Below are 12160 nucleotides of genomic sequence, written 5' to 3'. Positions count from 1 at the left end.
TTCAGGAGGGTTAGTTTCTGGGAAAGCTGCCGTGGGGGTTGTGAGCAGGCTGTGCTGACCCTGTGGTTTACTCTGGGAAGGCTGCACATTTCATACTATTACCTATTCCCATCACAGCACAGAGTATCTTTCCATTTATTTCTGCTTTTCATTTCTTTTACTGGTATTTTCTAGTTTTTCAGTGTACGGGTTTTTCTTCATTAACTGTTTCCCCAGGTATTTCATTCTTTTTGATGCAGTTGTACAATTTTCCCATTGATGCTTTCCGAGGGGTCTTAATGAGGGTGTAGACACACAACTGAGTTTTGTGTATGTATTGATTTTGTGTTGTCACCTTACTGGATTCATCTTTTCTGTTTGCCTTTTTTGGTGGAGCGATGCTTCCTGGCCGGGGATTGCAATCAGGCCACAGTGGCCTCCGACACCTTCATAGCACCGAGAAGAATCCCTGCACCCCCAGGAAGGACAGAGTCTTCCTTTGTGGGCTACTGCTCACTGACGGGATTCCCGGGTTGTGTCACAGAACCCTGCCCTTTGGGACACAGTGGGGTGGAGGGGGGCAGAGCCAGGGGCCGCATGCCGCGGCCCAGGGAGTGGCTCATGGCAGAGGCCTGCTCAGCAGGCTCCATGTCAGGGCTGCATCCTGCGCTGTGCAGTCACTCACACTCCTTCCGATGTGTTCAGGTGACTGTCAATATTAAGACAATGGAAGGGCCTCCCTGTGGTGCCAGGGGTTAAGCACTATGAGGCAATCTGCAGCCTCAGCAGCACAAGTTCCATTCCCCCAGCCAGCCAGGGAGGTAATCCACATGGCGCTGCAGACCTCTCCTGAGCCGCCCACTGTTCCCCTCAGCAGTGCATTTCAGTCAGTCTGCCTGTTCTGTTCCTTACTCTGTCTCCCGTGAATCCTCTCACCCCCACACCTCTAGCCTGCACCCCAGCTCTTCGATGCATAAATAAATCTTTAAAAAATATATCTCCACACAGGGCCCTACAGGACACGCAGATGCTGGGACTCAAAAGTGCAAACGCTTCCCACAGCCCCTGCCCTCCACTCCCCACTGCCATGTCCTCCACGAGGGCGTCCTCAGCTCCCTCTCCAAGGCGAGTCTGAATCTGTCCACTGAGCTGCATCCTCGCCGCCACCACCTCTTTGCAGGTGTGTCCTCTCTCACCTGGCTTGTTGCAGCAGCCTCCTAACAGATCTTCTTATTTTATGTGTCCCTCCTTCTAGAACATTCCGGACACAACATTCCTGGAGGCTCCTCCTGGCTCCACACCGCGCCGACCCGGCAGGCCCAGGTATGGAGACGCATGTTAACAAAGGGGTTTGGGTCCGACAGTACGACGGCGCACCCCTAAGCTCCAGTCAAGGGCTCCCACTTTCCTGGCGCGTGTCCCCAGGCAGGACAGTGACGTCCTTTAGGCCTCCTTCCCTTCTCCTTCAGCATCACCTGCCCTTGGGCTGTTAGGATTCCCGAGATGCCCACAGGGGCCGTGCGCTGGACCCTGCCGGTCGGTCAGTTCTGCTGCTTGTCTGAGTCACTGGGACGGCTCAAGTATTTATCCATTTGCGAAAAAAGTTACATCCTCTCCTCAAACTATTCAAAAAAGTCTGGAAGGGCCAAGCCCCTAAACGCAAGGCTGGGACTTAGGCAGCAGCACAGGAACGGAGCACCTGGGGGGGGAAGGGGGGGCGGGGGCCCAAGAAATCAGAGCTTGGCCTCGGCCAAGGCCCCAGACCCGAGCCCTGTGGGGGCGGCAGGCCAGGGAGGGGGGCGTGAGGGGCGGGGACACGGGAGGGAGCGCGCGCTCCACTTCCCCGTCACGAGGAAAGGGGGGCTTTCCCCCCACAGATGGCTTTGTGGGACTCTGGCCGCGCTGGGAGGAGGAAGGGCAGTGACGGTGACTGGCGCGCTTCAGGTCCCGGCTCCGCGGCTCTCGCTTTCCTGGCGCGGGCATGCGGTGGGCATGCTGCCCCGCCCCGCCATCAGGTCGGGAAACTGAGGCACGGAGGGACGACACGCCCGGGGAGGGCGCAGTAGTAACAATGGGCGAAGCGGCCCCTGGCCCAGCGGTCTGTCCCTCGCGGGCCCGCCTGCCACACCCCTGCTCCTGTCCCCTCCCCCGCAGCTGCGGACCCCAGAGCCGCCCGGAAGGCCCCTGCGGGCGTCCACGCGCGGTCCTGGCGCCACGCCCCGGTGTGGCCCCTCCCGGGACCGGGCGAGGACGGCGCCCCCTCCCTGCTGCCGCGGCCTCTCCCCGCTGCCCGCCCGCGCCTCCCCCGCGCCTGCGCCCCTGCAGAACCCGGCCTGGGGCTGGCTGGGGCGGGGGAGTCTTCGCCGGGACCCGCGGGCGGCGGGAGGGGCAGGGATGGGTGGGTGGGGGCGCGGGGCCACGACGCCGGTGGCGGGAAAGCCGGACCCCTCTCTCCCCACGGGGAGCCGAGCCCCACCCGCCCCCAGCCGAGTCCCAGGGACAGGCTCTGTCAGGCCGCGCGGAGCTTCAGGCGAGTTTCCTGCGCCCGGTGACTGGGGAGAGGCCTTCGGGCGGGGAGCAGAACACCTCGGTGAGAGGGGGCGCTGGGCAGCCTTGGGGTGTGTGTGGGGGGGCGGCGACAGGTGGAGCACAGCCTGGAAGGGCCCTAAGAGAGATGACCGGACGTTGCTGGGAGTTTTTGGGGTGGGGTGGAGGGATTTTGGGCTACTAGGGCTCCGTAAATGGCAAGAGGCCCATGCCATCCGCGGGGAGAGGCGGGAGCTCAGGAGAGGGTTGGGTGGACGCACCTGGGGTCAGACCGACCTCTGGCCCCCGCGACCATTGCTAGTGGGGAACACGCGGAGCTGCCTCAGGGACAGTCTCCCTTCCCTCTGCCAGGGCGCCGGCGATAGGGTGACCCTCGGCCCCCCAGGCAGCGTGGGTGTGGCAGGACCGTGTGGCCACGCCTTCTGCCAGGCAGCCTGGACACGGCTTGTGTATTTATCTGTCACCCGGTCGGGACCCCCTGAAATCGCAACAGCTCTGCACATGCCAGGCCGAGCCATTCCTGGGCCTAATCCTCGTCCTGCAAGCGGGGCCCCCCCAGCCGTTGTCACCCCCTCTTCTGTCTCAGGGCTTCCGGGAGTGTCCCAGAGCACCCCAGCAGACGGCCATCTTCCTGGTGGTGTGTGTGCTCTCCCTGTTCTGGTGGTGACCGGGATGCCCTTGGCGCTTTTCCTCTGACCATGGTGTCACTGCCGCCAAGGGTTCTGTGTGTCGGGGAGGAAGTGACCGGGCCAACAGCAGGACAGGCCACTGAGGCTGACCAAGTGCCCTCCCAGCACCCGGGACATTACTTTTGTTGCGTTTAACCTTTTGGGGAGGCTTTGCACCCGTGTTCCTGAACGAAGTCATCCTCGATGCAAATGTTTTCTATCCCACCGGGAGGGGGGCAGGGATTCGCCGGTGACCCAGCTGGAGGTGCAGCTGGACTGCACAGAAGGAGGTAGCTCTGGGGGTGGACAGTGCTAGTAGCTTCCTGACCTGTGTCCTTGGGGCATAGGATATTTCTCCAGATACTGAACCCCCGTCTTGTTTCCGGAGGAATCTCTTGTCTGTTGAGTTCGGGGTCATGTGAGGACTCACTCACCCTTTTATCTGCTTGTAAAGAGTGGGCTCCTTGACATTTGGAAAGAGGCCTCTGCTGAGGGATCAGGTCCTGGAGCCCGGTTGGTGGGGGGGGGGGCGCTGACTCTTGGCTCCTGTGCATCTGTTGTTTTTTATTCATCCTCATGATGGATTCTGTTGCTAGAATATCCTCCCATTCAGCTGTTCCCATGTTTGCCTTCATTTTACCATGTTACCCTTCCGTTTTTGGTCAATTTGTAAGTGTTAGATTAGTTGACTCTCGCTTCTCCAAAGAAACAGCATCCGGATGGATTTATATCCATTTCCCTCCAGCTTTGGGATGTTTCCCATTATTAGCTCTTGGCTTTGAAAAAAATGTGTTTCTACTCCTCGTGTCAATGTGGAGGTTGAATCCTTTGTGTTCTCTGACTACAAATTATCTAGTAGAAGCAGCCTCGGCAGCTTCCTGAAGTTGGATGCCCCGTGTTTTTTATGTCACACCGTCCTGTGTCTAACTCATAATGGCTGGACTGACTCAAAAAGTCATTTTCTTGATTTCCGGCTCCGTGAGGGAATGTGGCCTCTCCACCGCTTTCCCCAGCTTTCTGGAAGCCTTGGTTGCGGCCTGCCTGGATCACGACTTGTGTGTGTGTGTGTGTGTGTGTGTGTGTCGTGGACATTTGAGGCTGATTTTCCATTTGTAGAATCCCAAAGTTGGCTTATGACACTGTGCATGCCTTATTTTGGCCCACCCTTGTCCCAAGCCCATGAAGGTTATGGGGAAAACCTGCGAGGATGAGTATTTTTCTAATTTTTGCTCTCGGAGCGCAGCAGCTGTGACTGGATATGGAAATAGAGCGTCGCTCTGCCGAGAATATGGGATTCACGCAAGAAACCCCAAATAAATGGTGAAAGTGAGTCCCTTCATGCCAATTGACTAGGATTCCAAGGCCTTTTAATGCTATGCTAGAGGAATGAAGACATGCAGGTTTGAAAGGGGGGGTCTCTCCCCATCGTGCTCCTGGGGTGCAGTCACTCCAACAAAAAGGGGCATCTGAAGGGAAAGGACACAGATCTGAATAGGGTCACTGTATCCACGTGGCATAGCGTCCTGTCCCACCCCGCCCCCTCTCGTTCTGTCCCAGCGTCCTGCCCCCGTGTCCTGTAGCTCCCCCCCCCACCCCGTCCCCGCCCCGCCCCCGCCCTGTCGCTGCGCATCCCGAACCCTGCCATGCCCCACAGCATCTCATCGCGCCCGAGCCCTGCCATGGCTGGTGCCCCGTCGCGCTCCGCCTCATCCGCAGCACCAGCTGGTGGTGGGCAGCAACGGGTCATAGAGTCGACCCGCCTGAAGGCCTGCGGGCCCCGGGCCCGGCCAACCGGTCGACCTCAGCAGGGCGCAGCAACAGCCGCGGCCCCCTCCCCACCTGCAGCCCAGGGAGGAGGAGGGGCCGGGGACCCAAGCGGCCGCATGTAGGTTCCCTCAGGAACCGACACACCTGGCCGCCTCCGCCCGCACCCCACTCCCTCGGGGGCGTCTCCTGCCATCCAGGAAGGGGCAAAGACACCCTGGAGCTGCAGCAGGAGGATGGGGGCGTTCCTAGCGAGTAGCCCCTGCCAGGGGCTGAAGGCAAGCCCTTGACGCACCGGGGTGGATCCTTGTTTCCTCATGGGCACCTGGGCACAGACTCCCCTCACACTGAGCAGGGTTACCCCCCGCCCCCAGCTTCGGGGGCTCCAGTGTTTAACAGCCACCTCACAAGAGCAGCGTGTGTTCCAGAGTAGACCTCAGGCACTGCCTGCGGATCCAGAGCACTCCAGGCACACACACACCTTGGCCATAACACAAACAAGTCCAGGGCCCACTCTGCCAAGAGTAGTGGGGCACCTCGCCAACAGGGGGTACAGCCAAAGCCCCCTGGTAGCATAGGCACAGGCAGCAACCCCCAGCCACATGTTGCTCTTTGGAGTGAGGCATCAGGACAGGGGGAACCTAGGGAGTCAGGCCCCCTCAACAGGAACACATGAGGGGAACAGGCCCCCAAGCCACTGGGGCAATGCCACGGAGGCCACAGGCAGGAGCTCAGAGGCATGGAAGCCCACCTCCAACCCCAGATAGCCCAAGCCCCCATCTCTTCCCAGCCCTGCTACACCACAGTCACAGCCCAGGGAACAGCCCCCCACACCATGGGCTTGGGTACGAGTCCTGGCCTCACCACAACTCGGGGCTCAGGGGAGCCAGTTCTGCACCTGCCTTTGTGCTTGAGAACACCATGGAGCCCCACAGGGGCCACCCCAGACAGCACACCCTCTTAAGAGGGGTGGTGGTATGGGCTGCAGCTCAGGCCCCAGCAGCTTGGGACAACACGAGGCCCCTTTGCTGCATTCCAGGCAGGAGCCCATGGCTCACTTAGTATTGACCAGGCCCCCCACTTGTGGGGCACAGTGTAGGCACAACCCACTGCACCCGCAACCAGGTCTTGGGGAGCCTGCAGGCAACATGGAGAGCTGTCCCGTAAGCACCCGCCCCCAGTGCTGCTCCCAGACCAAAGCACTCACCCACAGCCCCCGTGGCCTCTCAGAGCCACCTGGACCACGCTTGCCGCGGTGCTTGTTCCCCACTTGCCACGAGTCCATCTGCCCTGGCACAATCTCACCCCACTGATGAGCAGAGGCAACCCCCACAGGGAGCACACAGGCATAGCAGAGTCAGCCCAGCCCACACCGTTGGTTGAGGTCAGGGTTATCATAGTGAGTAAAAAGGACACTTTCTAAGGTGCCATAGGAGATGCAAGGACCTGCAGAGAGGAGCCACCACCCCACAGAGCCCACCACTGACAGCCCAGGCCATTGCCCCCAGGCCCCCTCAACATGGGCAAGGCACCCCTGCCACCACTGCAATGGGGCTGAAGCTAAACACTCTTCCAGGGGCAGTCCAGTAAGGGCAGCACAACCCTGGGGTACACAGCACCAGGGGACAGAGCCACGGAGCTGGATGGGGCCAAGCCCGGGCATCATCCCTCCATGACCCCAGGTGCCCTCTCGTGGAGGCTGCAGCAACACCAGCCCCGCAGGCACAAGCAAGGGCTCCCACAGCCACCCCCCTGGATGGCCAGACTCCAAAGGCAGTTGGAGCCTGAAGCTGGCCCCAGCACCTCTGGGGCATTTCCTGTCATGGCCCTCCACTGTCTTGAGAGCCGGAATCCCATGTCCAGGCTGCAGCACTCACAGGGGGGAAGATGCCACCCCAGGGGCCTTGTACACAGGGCTCAGCCAGCACTTGATGTGCATCAGGGAGGAGGAACAGCCACGTGGGGGCTCAGAGCTTTCTCTTCCTCTTTACCAAACAGCCCCCATGTGTGACAGCAGCACTGACTCATGCACACAAGGCGGTGCTCAGCACACAGCCAACTGCTTGGACAACAGCCTTTGGCAGTTAAGGCACCCCCACTGCCCACCCAAACTCAGGGAGGCTGCAAACCTCAGTAACGGGGGCAGTGACCCATCAGGCAACACAACACTCAGTCACCATGAGCTGGATCTCCACCTGCCCACCAGGGGCACCTCCCCTATAGGGCCCAGCTGGAGGGCTCCGCTCTACAACCAGCCACACAGGACCCAAAGGGCCCCAGCTCCTGGGGCAAGCAGTACCATGTGGGAGATGGCTGCTGCTGGCCACCACCCAGAACTCCAGGCCTCTGACACTGGCAGGCAACACAGGGACAGCCAACCTCAGGCCCCCATGGACCACCAATTACCACCTTCGCTGGATCTACGGTGACATTATAGCCCCCATGGGGCTGCGGTGGCCTGGGCACTGCCCATAGGCAGGTACTCCTGGAGCCCCACCAGCACCAGCTGCCCCCACAGGCCTCTCTTGCACACTGGAGCTGGCAACGTGGGGCTCCTCCTTTCTCTGGTATCTCCTCCTCCAGCAGCACCACACAAAGGCTGCCCTCTAGCCCCAAAACAGCCCCATGAGCCCAGGTGGCTCAACACACTGGCTCTTTCCAAAGTGAGGGCTCCAGGTAGCAGGACACCCCACTGAGGGTACCAGGCAGTATCCACAGGCCACACCAACCATGAGCTGCCCAGCTAGCAGCCACAGGTACCCACAGCCTGAGGGCCAAAAAGACTGACCCCCAGCACAAGACTCACCTCAGGTCCCCCTACAGCTTGAGTGCTCGGTGAACATCAGTTGTAGAACACAAGGGCCCTGTCACTGCATCCCAGGCGGATAGTGGCCTTGGGAGGGAGCCCAGAGACCCTGGCACAGTGTAAGCCAAGAGCCAGGTGCCTGGTGGTGGCCAGGGCAGCACAGAGCACGGCCAGAGAAGACCGAGACAAGAAAGGCCACAGAGGCCTGGAGGGCCCAACTCTCAGGCTGTCTATGCACAGCGGGATCAGCTCATGACACTGGCAACTGCATGAGTGACCCTCCAGGAGGGGAGGGCAAGCTCCCTAAGGAGACACACACCACTGAGGGGTGCAGCTGTGGACACTCGGTCAACCCCAACTTGGTCTGGGGCCAGCACCACAGCAGGGGGGCCACAGGGACACAAGGCCAGGGCAGCACCCGCTGCTCCTTTCACGGCATCAGAACAGCGAGGCACACTGGGGGCCAGGCCCTGTAGACAAGCAAACAGCAGCACAGAAGAGGAGCAAGTCCTGAGCCATTGGGGCACACAGCGGAGGCCACAGTCAGGGGCTGAGGGCCCTGGAGCACACAGAGGCATCGCCACAGAAAACATGCACCCGCCAGGACTCCCGCCTCCTCCCAGCCCCAGAGCTGCACATTCACAGCACGGGGAGCAGCCACCAGCATGGGTGTTGGCGCAAGGTCTGACCCAGTAGCAGCCTCAGGCCGGGGGCATTTTCTCTACACGTCCGTTTGTGCTTGAGCCCGCCTTGTGGACACAGGGTTCCACATCTGACAAGGCGCCCCTCACAGGAAGGGCTGGTGCAGGCCCCAGCGCTCACCATAGCAGTTGGGGGGCTAAGTGTTATCCTAGTCTTGAAACAAGACTTCCAGCCCCACTGGGAGTGCCCCCCTCACCAGCTGGAGGTGTGGGGTGCGTTGTGGGTGCAGTGTTTGCATTCTGCGTGAGGCACCACTACCCTGATCAGGTCTTGGGGAACGTGCAGGAAACTCACAGCCCTGCTGGGCAGCACCCCCAGCTACTCCAAGACGGAGACGCTTATTGCAGACTCCGTGGCTTCTCAGAGGCTGAGCACCGGTCTGGCCACGGCGTCTGTTGCCCTCTTGGCACACTCAGCGCGCCTTTGGGCAGAGGCAGCGCCCGCTGGGAGACCGTGTGAGGCCGCTGGAGGTGCTTCCACCGTGGGCGGGTGCTGTTGCGACGCGCGGTGCGGAGCTCTGAGGCGCCATGCGAGGGCGCGGGTTTGCGGAGACGCCCGAAAACGCGACACCGGCGAGGGGCAGCGCGGGGTTCCGCCCTGAGAGAGCAGCCGCCTATACTCTGGCGGCAAAAAGCGCCGATTTTGGGCCAGAAAAACCTCAGCGCCCAGGGGCGGGGCGAGCCTCGGGTCCCCGCAGCTGCGGCCCGAACCCCGCCCCCCGCACACCCCAACCCTTTTCCGGCCGCCCCGGTGCGCGCGGGGCTTCTGGTCGACCTCGGGCGAGGGGAGGAACCGGGGCCCCGCGGCGGGGCCGCCCAGCCCGGCCGTCTGGGGGCGGCCTCTCCGCACTTGGGGCGCTGCCGGCCCGGCTCCCCCCGCGGCCCTCCCCGAGGGCAGCTCCGGCCCGACCCCGCGGAAGACCCGCGTCCTGCGGCTCCGGGATCCTGGGATCCGGCCCCGGGCCCCCGGCTTCAGCCCACGCGCCGGCCCCGATTCGCGGCCGCGGGCCCGCCCGGTCTTTCCGCGGGCTTCGGCGCGAAGCTCGCACCTCGCGGGTCTCGCCCGGCTCCCCCGCGACCCTGGCGCCCGCTCCCGCCCCCGCGACCCCGGCGCCCGCCCCCCCGCGACAGCGCCGCCCCAGGTCCTCGGCCCGGCTCAGCATCCTGGGCCGGCCCGCTGCGCCGAGTTCGCGGGGGGCTCGGCCCCTGCCCCCTCACTCGCGATGCTGTGCCGCCTCCTACTCCAGACACCCCTGGCTCGCGGCTCGCGGCCCCCGCCCCCGTTCAGGCGCCGCCCCCACCCGCAGCACTCGGCCCCAGCCCCCGGCCCGACCCTGGGGTCACGGACCCCGCTTGATTCGCGGCCCCCGACCCCGCGGCTCCTGCGGGAGACTTGGGGTGAACAGCGGCGGCATCTCCGACCTCCGGGCGCGGCAGCGGGGCTGGACCCCGGTGGTCCCTCACACCCCCTGAGTACCCCCGGGGCTCCCCCCCGGGGCGGGACGCGTCAGTCGGGCCGACGGAGATGCAGCCCCGGGCTCGGGACAGCCGCTGCCTCCCCGGGACCCGCCCGCAGAGGTGCGCCCCCGCGCTGCGCAGGTCCCGGCGGGCTGCGGGAGGAGGCGCGGCCCCCGCGGAGAGCTGGTCGACCCGCGCTGCGCGCAGCCCTGCCCGCCCCCCCCGCCCCCGCGAGCTCGCTGCCCGGCCCCGTACAGCTGCGCTCACAATCTTCCGGCGTCGGACGCCTCGCGCACAGCCCGCCCGACCGGCCCGTCCCGCCCCGCGCGCCCCATCCTCCCGGAACGCGCGCCGGGGCGCCGCCGCCAAATCCACCCCCTCGCGGGTGGGCGTGGGGGGTGGGCAGGCGCCGTCTACGGGCCGTCAGGGGGCGCCCACGCCCCCCCCACCCGGCTCCGCCTCGCGCGCGGCTCTAGCCGGTCCCAGCGGCCCTCCGCGCTGCGGGGAGGACGCCGAGACCGGCGGCCGAGGCGAGGCGGTGGGGTCGGCGCGCACCAGCACGAGCCACGCGGGGACGCGGGACACGACCCAATGGCCTCAGGCCTGGGAAGCGGGGGCGGAGGCGGCGGGGAGTCCCTTCCCCGTCGGCAGGAATTGGGGAGCGGGTGTCCAGCGCCCGCCTGGGGGCTGGGGGGCGCAGGGGTGGCTTCCGAGGTCAGGCCTCCTGCCGGCGGTGGCCTCGGGCTCTCCCCTGGGGTCGCTCCGCCTGCGCGGCCACCTTTGCGCGCGCGCCTCTGGGGACAGGGCCGCCCTCCGGGCCCGCCGGTGTCCTCAGGGCTCAGCTCGGCTGGGGGTACCAGGACCCTCTGACGCCGAGCCTCACAGCTGCGCGCACGGTCCTGGGGCGGCTCCTCGGCGGGGCGGCTCCTTGGGGCCCTCCCAGCGGGCTACTGTGTGTCAATGGCCGGGCGCAGGAAAGAACCGGGACGCTTGACTTCTGACTTGGAGGGCCCCCAGGGCTAGTGCTGTGGATGCTCACCTGCATCCTTTCACCCCAGGACTCGTTCTTCCTGAGGGCCCACTGTGTGCTGAAGCCCGGGTGACATCCAGAGTACCCGGGCACCAGGACCAGACCAGGGCTTTCCCCACTTACTCATTTCCCCTGATGTTTTCTGAGGACCTACTGTGTGCCAGAGCCAGTGCAGGTGATGCTAGAACGGAAGCCAAAAGCCCAACAGTCCCTGGTTCCTTGGCTGAGCAGAGCTGAGCTGAGCTGAGCGGCCTCCCAGGTCTGGACTCTCCTCCTCCAGTTATACACCCGCAGATCCCTGTTGCTTAACTTACTTTCAAATCATGTTTTTCAAACTTTTGGGGGTGGAACAAGGGACCCTGAGTATGGATTGTACAGGGATAAGAAGAGATTCATTCTGTTGGGAGGATGTTGCGGTGTTTAGGAGATGATTTTGTTTAGACACACAAGCAAAGGTATTTACCACCAAAGCGAGGTCAGGTCTTATAATTTATTTCAAAATAAATTTAGAAACATTTGCATGACCTATTTAAAAATCAGTATCTGTTATAAAGCCTACTAAACTCTTGTTTTTCTTGGTGATGTTTAAAATTTCAAAGGTGTGGCATTAGGGAATGCACCACACTTACACTTTTCAGTATAATTGGAAAATCTCGTTTTTTTAAACGTGGGATTTTCGTGTAGACCTGTTGTCCTAGACACAGGGCAGTTCGTCAGTTGACGTTGTGCCCAGACTGTGGGCACCTCGGGGTGCCCCATGTGTAGGGTGTAAGAATGAACGGGATCCCCAGGGGCCGCCCCTGTGGGGGCGCATTCAGGCAAATGAGAGAATATTCACACGAACCCTCGCTTACCCGGACTTAGGGGGAAATAGGGCAGAGGCGGCCAGGGGACCACAGACAATGGTGCCTGGGGGGCCCCTGGGAGGACTCTGGGGGGAACTCGGTGCCTCTGAGGGGGACTTACTACCCAGTGGGGGCTCGGTTCCTGGGGAAGGGTGGCTGATTATTTTTGACTGCACAAGTTGCCACCACGGGGACGTGACCGGTGAGATGATGTTGGGGTCCTGCTGGGATTATGGCTCCGAGGGAGGCGCCCAGTGGGCCACCCGGTGCTGCGGCAGCGGGGCGCCCGAAGTGGCGGCTTCTGGAAGGGGGGTCCTTCGGTGTGTGGTGCCGCTGAGCCTGGAGGGCCGACCCCCGCCCTC

Source organism: Talpa occidentalis, unplaced genomic scaffold (assembly GCF_014898055.3).
Source record: "Talpa occidentalis isolate TD23 unplaced genomic scaffold, MPIMG_talOcc4v2.1 talOcc4.15, whole genome shotgun sequence".
NCBI lineage: Eukaryota > Metazoa > Chordata > Mammalia > Eulipotyphla > Talpidae > Talpa > Talpa occidentalis.
This window is presented reverse-complemented; position numbering follows the sequence as displayed.